Below are 10,078 nucleotides of genomic sequence, written 5' to 3'. Positions count from 1 at the left end.
TATCCCTCGCAAGCAATGTTCTCTGTATATCCCTCTCCTGCAATGTTCCATGTAAATCCCTATCCCTCTGCATATCCCTCTCCTGCAATGTTCTCTGTATCCCTCTCCTGCAATGTTCTTTCTATATCCCTCTCTTGCAGTGTTCTCTATTTATCCCTTCTTTGCAATGTACTCTGTATATCCCTCTCCTGCAATGTTCTATGCATAACCATCTCCTGCAATGTTCTCTGTTTCCCTCTTCTGCAATGTTCTCTGTATATCCCTCTCCTGCAATTTTCTCTGTATATCCCTCACCTGCAATGTTCTCTGTATCCCTCTCCTGCAATGTCCCCTGATCCCTCACCTGCAATGTTCTCTGCATATCCCTCTCCTGCAATGTACTCTGTATATCCCTCTCCTGCAATGTTCTCTGCATATCCTTCTCCTGCAATGTTAGCTGAATATCCCTCTCCTGCAATGTTCTCTCTATATATCCCTCTCCTGCAATGTTCTCTGTATATCCCTCTCCTGCAATGTTCTCTGAATATCAATCTCCTGCAATGTTCTCTGCATATCCCTCGCATGCAATGTTCTCTGTATATCCCTCTCCTGCAATGTTCCCTGTATATCCCTATACTGCAATGTTCTCTGCATATCCTTCACCTGCAATGTTCCCCGTATATCCCTCTCATGCAATGTTCTCTGCATATCCCTCTCCTGCAATGTTCTCTGCAGATCCCTCTCCTGCAATGTTCTCTGCATAATATTCTTCTGCAATGTTCTGTGTATATCCCTCTCCTGCAATGTTCTCTGCATATCCCTCTCCTGCAATGTTCTCTGCATATCCATCTCCTGCAATGTTCTCTGTATATCCCTCTCCTGCTATGTTCTCTGCATATCCCTCTCCTGCAATGTTCTCTGCATATCCCTCTCCTGCAATGTTCTCTGCATATCCCTCTCCTGCTATGTTCTCTGCATATCCCTCTCCTGCAATGTTCTCTGTATCCCTCTCCTGCAATGTTCTCTGTATATCCCTCTCTTGCAGTGTTCTCTGTTTATCCCTTCTTTGCAATGTACTCTGTATATCCCTCTCCTGCAATGTTCTATGCATAACCATCTCCTGCAATGTTCTCTGTTTCCCTCTTCTGCAATGTTCTCTGTATATCCCTCTCCTGCAATTTTCTCTGTATATCCCTCTCCTGCAATGTTCTCTGTATCCCTCTCCTGCAATGTCCCCTGATCCCTCGCCTGCAATGTTCTCTGCATATCCCTCTCCTGCAATGTACTCTGTATATCCCTCTCCTACAATGTTCTCTGCATATCCTTCTCCTGCAATGTTATCTGAATATCCCTCTCCTGCAATGTTCTCTCTATATATCCCTCTCCTGCAATGTTCTCTGTATATCCCTCTCCTGCAATGTTCTCTGAATATCAATCTCCTGCAATGTTCTCTGCATATCCCTCTCCTGCAATGTTCTCTGTATATCCCTCTCCTGCAATGTTCTCTTTATCCCTCTCCTGCACCGTTCTCTGTATATCCCTCACCTGCAATGTTTTCTGCAGATCCCTCTCCTGCAATGTTCTCTGTATCCCTCTCCTGCAACATTCTCTGTATATCCCTCTCCTGCAATTTTCTCTGTATATCCCTCTCCTGCAATGTTCTGTGTATATCCCTCTCCTGCAATGTTCTCTGCATATCCCTCTCCTGCAATGTTCTCTGCATATCCCTCTCCTGCAATGTTCTCTGTATATCCCTCTCCTGCTATGTTCTCTGAATATCCCTCTTCTGCTATGTTCTCTGCATATCCCTCTCCTGCAATGTTCTCTGCATATCCATCTCCTGCAATGTTCTCTGCATATCCCTCTCCTGCTATGTTCTCTGCATATCCCTCTCCTGCAATGTTCTCTGTATATCCCTCTCCAGCAATGTTCACTTTATCCCTCTCCTGCAACATTCTCTGTATATCCCTCTCCTGCAATTTTCTCTGTATATCCCTCTCCTGCAATGTTCTCTGTATCCCTCTCCTGCAATGTTCTCAGTATCCCTCGCCTGCAATGTTCTCTGCATATCCCTCGCCTGCAATAATCTCTGCATAATATTCTTCTGCAATGTTCTGTGTATATCCCTCTCCTGCAATGTTCTCTGCATATCCCTCTCCTGCAATGTTCTCTGCATATCCCTCTCCTGCTATGTTCTCTGAATATCCCTCTTCTGCTATGTTCTCTGCATATCCCTCTCCTGCAATGTTCTCTGCATATCCATCTCCTGCAATGTTCTCTGCATATCCCTCTCCTGCTATGTTCTCTGCATATCCCTCTCCTGCAATGTTCTCTGTATATCCCTCTCCAGCAATGTTCACTTTATCCCTCTCCTGCACCATTCTCTGTATATCCCTCACCTGCAATGTTTTCTGCAGATCCCTCTCCTGCAATGTTCTCTGTATCCCTCTCCTGCAACGTTCTCTGTAAATCCCTCTCCTGCAATTTTCTCTGTATATCCCTCTCCTGCAATGTTCTCTGTATCCCTCTCCTGCAATGTTCTCTGTATCCTTCTCCTGCAATGTTCTCTGTATATCCATCTCCTGCAATTTACTCTGTATATCCCTCTCCTGCAATGTTCTCTGTATCCCTCGCAAGCAATGTTCTCTGTATATCCCTCTCCTGCAATGTTCCATGTAAATCCCTATCCCTCTGCATATCCCTCTCCTGCAATGTTCTCTGTATCCCTCTCCTGCAATGTTCTCTGTATATCCCTCTCTTGCAGTGTTCTCTATTTATCCCTTCTTTGCAATGTACTCTGTATATCCCTCTCCTGCAATGTTCTATGCATAACCATCTCCTGCAATGTTCTCTGTTTCCCTCTTCTGCAATGTTCTCTGTATATCCCTCTCCTGCAATTTTCTCTGTATATCCCTCACCTGCAATGTTCTCTGTATCCCTCTCCTGCAATGTCCCCTGATCCCTCACCTGCAATGTTCTCTGCATATCCCTCTCCTGCAATGTTCTCTGCATATCCTTCTCCTGCAATGTTAGCTGAATATCCCTCTCCTGCAATGTTCTCTCTATATATCCCTCTCCTGCAATGTTCTCTGTATATCCCTCTCCTGCAATGTTCTCTGAATATCAATCTCCTGCAATGTTCTCTGCATATCCCTCGCATGCAATGTTCTCTGTATATCCCTCTCCTGCAATTTTCTCTGTATATCCCTCACCTGCAATGTTCTCTGTATCCCTCTCCTGCAATGTCCCCTGATCCCTCACCTGCAATGTACTCTGTATATCCCTCTCCTGCAATGTTCTCTGCATATCCTTTTCCTGCAATGTTAGCTGAATATCCCTCTCCTGCAATGTTCTCTCTATATATCCCTCTCCTGCAATGTTCTCTGTATATCCCTCTCCTGCAATGTTCTCTGAATATCAATCTCCTGCAATGTTCTCTGCATATCCCTCGCATGCAATGTTCTCTGTATATCCCTCTCCTGCAATGTTCCCTGTATATCCCTATACTGCAATGTTCTCTGCATATCCTTCACCTGCAATGTTCCCCGTATATCCCTCTCATGCAATGTTCTCTGCATATCCCTCTCCTGCAATGTTCTCTGCAGATCCCTCTCCTGCAATGTTCTCTGCATAATATTCTTCTGCAATGTTCTGTGTATATCCCTCTCCTGCAATGTTCTCTGCATATCCCTCTCCTGCAATGTTCTCTGCATATCCATCTCCTGCAATGTTCTCTGTATATCCCTCTCCTGCTATGTTCTCTGCATATCCCTCTCCTGCAATGTTCTCTGCATATCCCTCTCCTGCAATGTTCTCTGCATATCTCTCTCCTGCTATGTTCTCTGCATATCCCTCTCCTGCAATGTTCTCTGTATCCCTCTCCTGCAATGTTCTCTGTATATCCCTCTCTTGCAGTGTTCTCTGTTTATCCCTTCTTTGCAATGTACTCTGTATATCCCTCTCCTGCAATGTTCTATGCATAACCATCTCCTGCAATGTTCTCTGTTTCCCTCTTCTGCAATGTTCTCTGTATATCCCTCTCCTGCAATTTTCTCTGTATATCCCTCTCCTGCAATGTTCTCTGTATCCCTCTCCTGCAATGTCCCCTGATCCCTCGCCTGCAATGTTCTCTGCATATCCCTCTCCTGCAATGTACTCTGTATATCCCTCTCCTACAATGTTCTCTGCATATCCTTCTCCTGCAATGTTATCTGAATATCCCTCTCCTGCAATGTTCTCTCTATATATCCCTCTCCTGCAATGTTCTCTGTATATCCCTCTCCTGCAATGTTCTCTGAATATCAATCTCCTGCAATGTTCTCTGCATATCCCTCGCATGCAATGTTCTCTGTATATCCCTCTCCTGCAATGCTCCCTGTATATCCCTATACTGCAATGTTCTCGGCATATCCTTCTCCTGCAATGTTCCCCGTATATCCCTCTCATGCAATGTTCTCTGCATATCCCTCTCCTGCAATGTTCTCTGCAGATCCCTCTCCTGCAATGTTCTCTGCATAATATTCTTCTGCAATGTTCTGTGTATATCCCTCTCCTGCAATGTTCTCTGCATATCCCTCTCCTGCAATGTTCTCTGCATATCTCTCTCCTGCAATGTTCTCTGTATATCCCTCTCCTGCTATGTTCTCTGAATATCCCTCTTCTGCTATGTTCTCTGCATATCCCTCTCCTGCAATGTTCTCTGCATATCCCTCTCCTGCAATGTTCTCTGCATATCTCTCTCCTGCAATGTTCTCTGTATATCCCTCTCCTGCTATGTTCTCTGAATATCCCTCTTCTGCTATGTTCTCTGCATATCCCTCTCCTGCAATGTTCTCTGCATATCCATCTCCTGCAATGTTCTCTGCATATCCCTCTCCTGCTATGTTCTCTGCATATCCCTCTCCTGCAATGTTCTCTGTATATCCCTCTCCTGCAATGTTCACTTTATCCCTGTCCTGCACAGTTCTCTGTATATCCATCACCTGCAATGTTTTCTGCAGATCCCTCTCCTGCAATGTTCTCTGTATCCCTCTCCTGCAACGTTCTCTGTATATCCCTCTCCTGCAATTTTCTCTGTATATCCCTCTCCTGCAATGTTCTCTGTATCCCTCTCCTGCAATGTTCTCTGTATCCTTCTCCTGCAATGTTCTCTGTTTATCCATCTCCTGCAATTTACTCTGTATATCCCTCTCCTGCAATGTTCTCTGTATCCCTCTCCTGCAATGTTCTCTGCATATCCATCTCCTGCAATGTTCTCTGCATATCCCTCTCCTGCAATGTTCTCTGTATATCCCTCTCCTGCAATGTTCTCTTTATCCCTCTCCTGCACCGTTCTCTGTATATCCCTCACCTGCAATGTTTTCTGCAGATCCCTCTCCTGCAATGTTCTCTGTATCCCTCTCCTGCAACATTCTCTGTATATCCCTCTCCTGCAATTTTCTCTGTATATCCCTCTCCTGCAATGTTCTCTGTATCCCTCTCCTGCAATGTTCTCAGTATCCCTCGCCTGCAATGTTCTCTGCATATCCCTCGCCTGCAATGTTCTCTGCATAATATTCTTCTGCAATGTTCTGTGTATATCCCTCTCCTGCAATGTTCTCTGCATATCCCTCTCCTGCAATGTTCTCTGCATATCCCTCTCCTGCAATGTTCTCTGTATATCCCTCTCCTGCTATGTTCTCTGAATATCCCTCTTCTGCTATGTTCTCTGCATATCCCTCTCCTGCAATGTTCTCTGCATATCCATCTCCTGCAATGTTCTCTGCATATCCCTCTCCTGCTATGTTCTCTGCATATCCCTCTCCTGCAATGTTCTCTGTATATCCCTCTCCTGCAATGTTCACTTTATCCCTGTCCTGCACCGTTCTCTGTATATCCCTCACCTGCAATGTTTTCTGCAGATCCCTCTCCTGCAATGTTCTCTGTATCCCTCTCCTGCAACGTTCTCTGTATATCCCTCTCCTGCAATTTTCTCTGTATATCCCTCTCCTGCAATGTTCTCTGTATCCCTCTCCTGCAATGTTCTCTGTATCCTTCTCCTGCAATGTTCTCTGTTTATCCATCTCCTGCAATTTACTCTGTATATCCCTCTCCTGCAATGTTCTCTGTATCCCTCTCCTGCAATGTGCTCTGCACATCCATCTCCTGCAATGTTCTCTGCATATCCCTCTCCTGCTATGTTCTCTGCATATCCCTCTCCTGCAATGTTCTCTGTATTTCCCTCTCCTGCAATGTTCTCTTTATCCCTCTCCTGCACCGTTCTCTGTATATCCCTCACCTGCAATGTTTTCTGCAGATCCCTCTCCTGCAATGTTCTCTGTATCCCTCTCCTGCAACATTCTCTGTATATCCCTCTCCTGCAATTTTCTCTGTATATCCCTCTCCTGCAATGTTCTCTGTATCCCTCTCCTGCAATGTTCTCAGTATCCCTCGCCTGCAATGTTCTCTGCATATCCCTCGCCTGCAATGTTCTCTGCATAATATTCTTCTGCAATGTTCTGTGTATATCCCTCTCCTGCAATGTTCTCTGCATATCCCTCTCCTGCAATGTTCTCTGCATATCCCTCTCCTGCAAAGTTCTCTGTATATCCCTCTCCTGCTATGTTCTCTGCATATCCCTCTCCTGCAATGTTCTCTGCATATCCCTCTCCTGCAATGTTCTCTGCATATCCCTCTCCTGCTATGTTCTCTGCATATCCCTCTCCTGCAATGTTCTCTGTATATCCCTTTCCTGCAATGTTCACTTTATCCCTCTCCTGCACCGTTCTCTGTATATCCCTCACCTGCAATGTTTTCTGCAGATCTCTCTCCTGCAATGTTCTCTGTATCCCTCTCCTGCAACGTTCTCTGTATATCCCTCTCCTGCAATTTTCTCTGTATATCCCTCTCCTGCAATGTTCTCTGTATCCCTCTCCTGCAATGTTCTCTGTATCCTTCTCCTGCAATGTTCTCTGTATATCCATCTCCTGCAATTTACTCTGTATATCCCTCTCCTGCAATGTTCTCTGTATCCCTCTCCTGCAATGTTCTCTGCATATCCATCTCCTGCAATGTTCTCTGCATATCCCTCTCCTGCTATGTTCTCTGTATATCCCTCTCCTGCAATGTTCTCTGTATATCCCTCTCCTGCAATGTTCTCTTTATCCCTCTCCTGCACCGTTCTCTGTATATCCCTCACCTGCAATGTTTTCTGCAGATCCCTCTCCTGCAATGTTCTCTGTATCCCTCTCCTGCAACGTTCTCTGTATATCCCTCTCCTGCAATTTTCTCTGTATATCCCTCTCCTGCAATGTTCTCTGTATCCCTCTCCTGCAATGTTCTCTGTATCCCTCGCCTGCAATGTTCTTTGCATATCCCTCTCCTGCAATGTTCTCTATATATCCCTCTCCTGCAATGTTCTCTGTATCCCTCGCATGCAATGTTCTCTGTATATCCCTCTCTTGCAGTGTTCTCTGTATATCCCTTCTTTGCTATGTACTCTGTATATCCCTCTCCTGCAATGTTCTCTGCATAATTTTCTTCTGCAATGTTCTGTGTATATCCCTCTCCTGCAATGTTCTCTGCATATCCCTCTCCTGCAATGTTCTCTGCATATCCCTCTCCTGCAATGTTCTCTGTATATCCCTCTCCTGCTATGTTCTCTGAATATCCCTCTTCTGCTATGTTCTCTGCATATCCCTCTCCTGCAATGTTCTCTGCATATCCATCTCCTGCAATGTTCTCTGCATATCCCTCTCCTGCTATGTTCTCTGCATATCCCTCTCCTGCAATGTTCTCTGTATATCCCTCTCCTGCAATGTTCACTTTATCCCTGTCCTGCACCGTTCTCTGTATATCCCTCACCTGCAATGTTTTCTGCAGATCCCTCTCCTGCAATGTTCTCTGTATCCCTCTCCTGCAACGTTCTCTGTATATCCCTCTCCTGCAATTTTCTCTGTATATCCCTCTCCTGCAATGTTCTCTGTATCCCTCTCCTGCAATGTTCTCTGTATCCTTCTCCTGCAATGTTCTCTGTTTATCCATCTCCTGCAATTTACTCTGTATATCCCTCTCCTGCAATGTTCTCTGTATCCCTCTCCTGCAATGTGCTCTGCACATCCATCTCCTGCAATGTTCTCTGCATATCCCTCTCCTGCTATGTTCTCTGCAAATCCCTCTCCTGCAATGTTCTCTGTATATCCCTCTCCTGCAATGTTCTCTTTATCCCTCTCCTGCACCGTTCTCTGTATATCCCTCACCTGCAATGTTTTCTGCAGATCCCTCTCCTGCAATGTTCTCTGTATCCCTCTCCTGCAACATTCTCTGTATATCCCTCTCCTGCAATTTTCTCTGTATATCCCTCTCCTGCAATGTTCTCTGTATCCCTCTCCTGCAATGTTCTCAGTATCCCTCGCCTGCAATGTTCTCTGCATATCCCTCGCCTGCAATGTTCTCTGCATAATATTCTTCTGCAATGTTCTGTGTATATCCCTCTCTTGCAATGTTCTCTGCATATCCCTCTCCTGCAATGTTCTCTGCATATCCCTCTCCTGCAATGTTCTCTGCATATCCCTCTCCTGCAATGTTCTCTGTATATCCCTCTCCTGCTATGTTCTCTGAATATCCCTCTTCTGCTCTGTTCTCTGCATATCCCTCTCCTGCAATGTTCTCTGCATATCCCTCTCCTGCAATGTTCTCTGCATATCCCTCTCCTGCTATGTTCTCTGCATATCCCTCTCCTGCAATGTTCTCTGTATATCCCTTTCCAGCAATGTTCACTTTATCCCTCTCCTGCACCGTTCTCTGTATATCCCTCACCTGCAATGTTTTCTGCAGATCTCTCTCCTGCAATGTTCTCTGTATCCCTCTCCTGCAACAATCTCTGTATATCCCTCTCCTGCAATTTTCTCTGTATATCCCTCTCCTGCAATGTTCTCTGTATCCCTCTCCTGCAATGTTCTCTGTATCCTTCTCCTGCAATGTTCTCTGTATATCCATCTCCTGCAATTTACTCTGTATATCCCTCTCCTGCAATGTTCTCTGTATCCCTCTCCTGCAATGTTCTCTGCATATCCATCTCCTGCAATGTTCTCTGCATATCCCTCTCCTGCTATGTTCTCTGCATATCCCTCTCCTGCAATGTTCTCTGTATATCCCTCTCCTGCAATGTTCTCTTTATCCCTCTCCTGCACCGTTCTCTGTATATCCCTCACCTGCAATGTTTTCTGCAGATCCCTCTCCTGCAATGTTCTCTGTATCCCTCTCCTGCAAAGTTCTCTGTATAAATCCCTCTCCTGCAATGTTCTCTGTATATCCCTCTCCTGCAATGTTCTCTGAATATCAATCTCCTGCAATGTTCTCTGCATATCCCTCTCCTGCAATGTTCTCTGTATATCCCTCTCCTGCAATGTACTCTGTATATCCCTCTCTTGCAATGTTTTCTATATATATCCCTCTCCTGCAATGTACTCTGTATTTCCGTCTCCTGCAATGTTCTCTGTATCCTTCTCCTGCAATGTTATCTGAATATCCCTCTCCTGCAATGTTCTCTCTATATACCCCTCTCCTGCAATGTTCTCTGTATCCCTCGCCTGCAATGTTCTCTGCATATCCCTCTCCTGCAATATTCTCTGTATATCCCTCTCCTGCAATGTTCTCTGTATCCCTCGCATGCAATGTTCTCTGTATATCCCTCTCCTGCAATGTTCCCTGTATATCCCTATCCCTCTGCATATCCCCCTCCTGCTATGTTCTCGGTATCCCTCTCCTGCAATGTTCTCTGTATATCCCTCTCTTGCAGTGTTCTCTGTATATCCCTTCTTTGCTATGTACTCTGTATATCCCTCTCCTGCAATGTTCTATGCATAACCATCTCCTGCAATGTTCTTTGTTTCCCTCTTCTGCAATGTTCTCTGTATATCCCTCTCCTGCAATTTTCTCTGTATATCCCTCTCCTGCAATCTACTCTGTATATCTCTGTCTTGCAATGTTTTCTGTATATCCCTCTCCTGCAATGTACTCTGTATATCCCTCTCCTGCACAGTTCTCTGCATATCCTTCTCCTGCAATGTTATCTGAATATCCCTCTCCTGCAATGTTCTCTCTATAAATCCCTCTCCTG

Source organism: Taudactylus pleione, unplaced genomic scaffold (genome assembly GCF_031769625.1).
Source record: "Taudactylus pleione unplaced genomic scaffold, aTauple2 ptg000337l, whole genome shotgun sequence".
Lineage (NCBI taxonomy): Eukaryota > Metazoa > Chordata > Amphibia > Anura > Myobatrachidae > Taudactylus > Taudactylus pleione.
Note: the sequence above shows the minus strand (reverse complement) of the source record.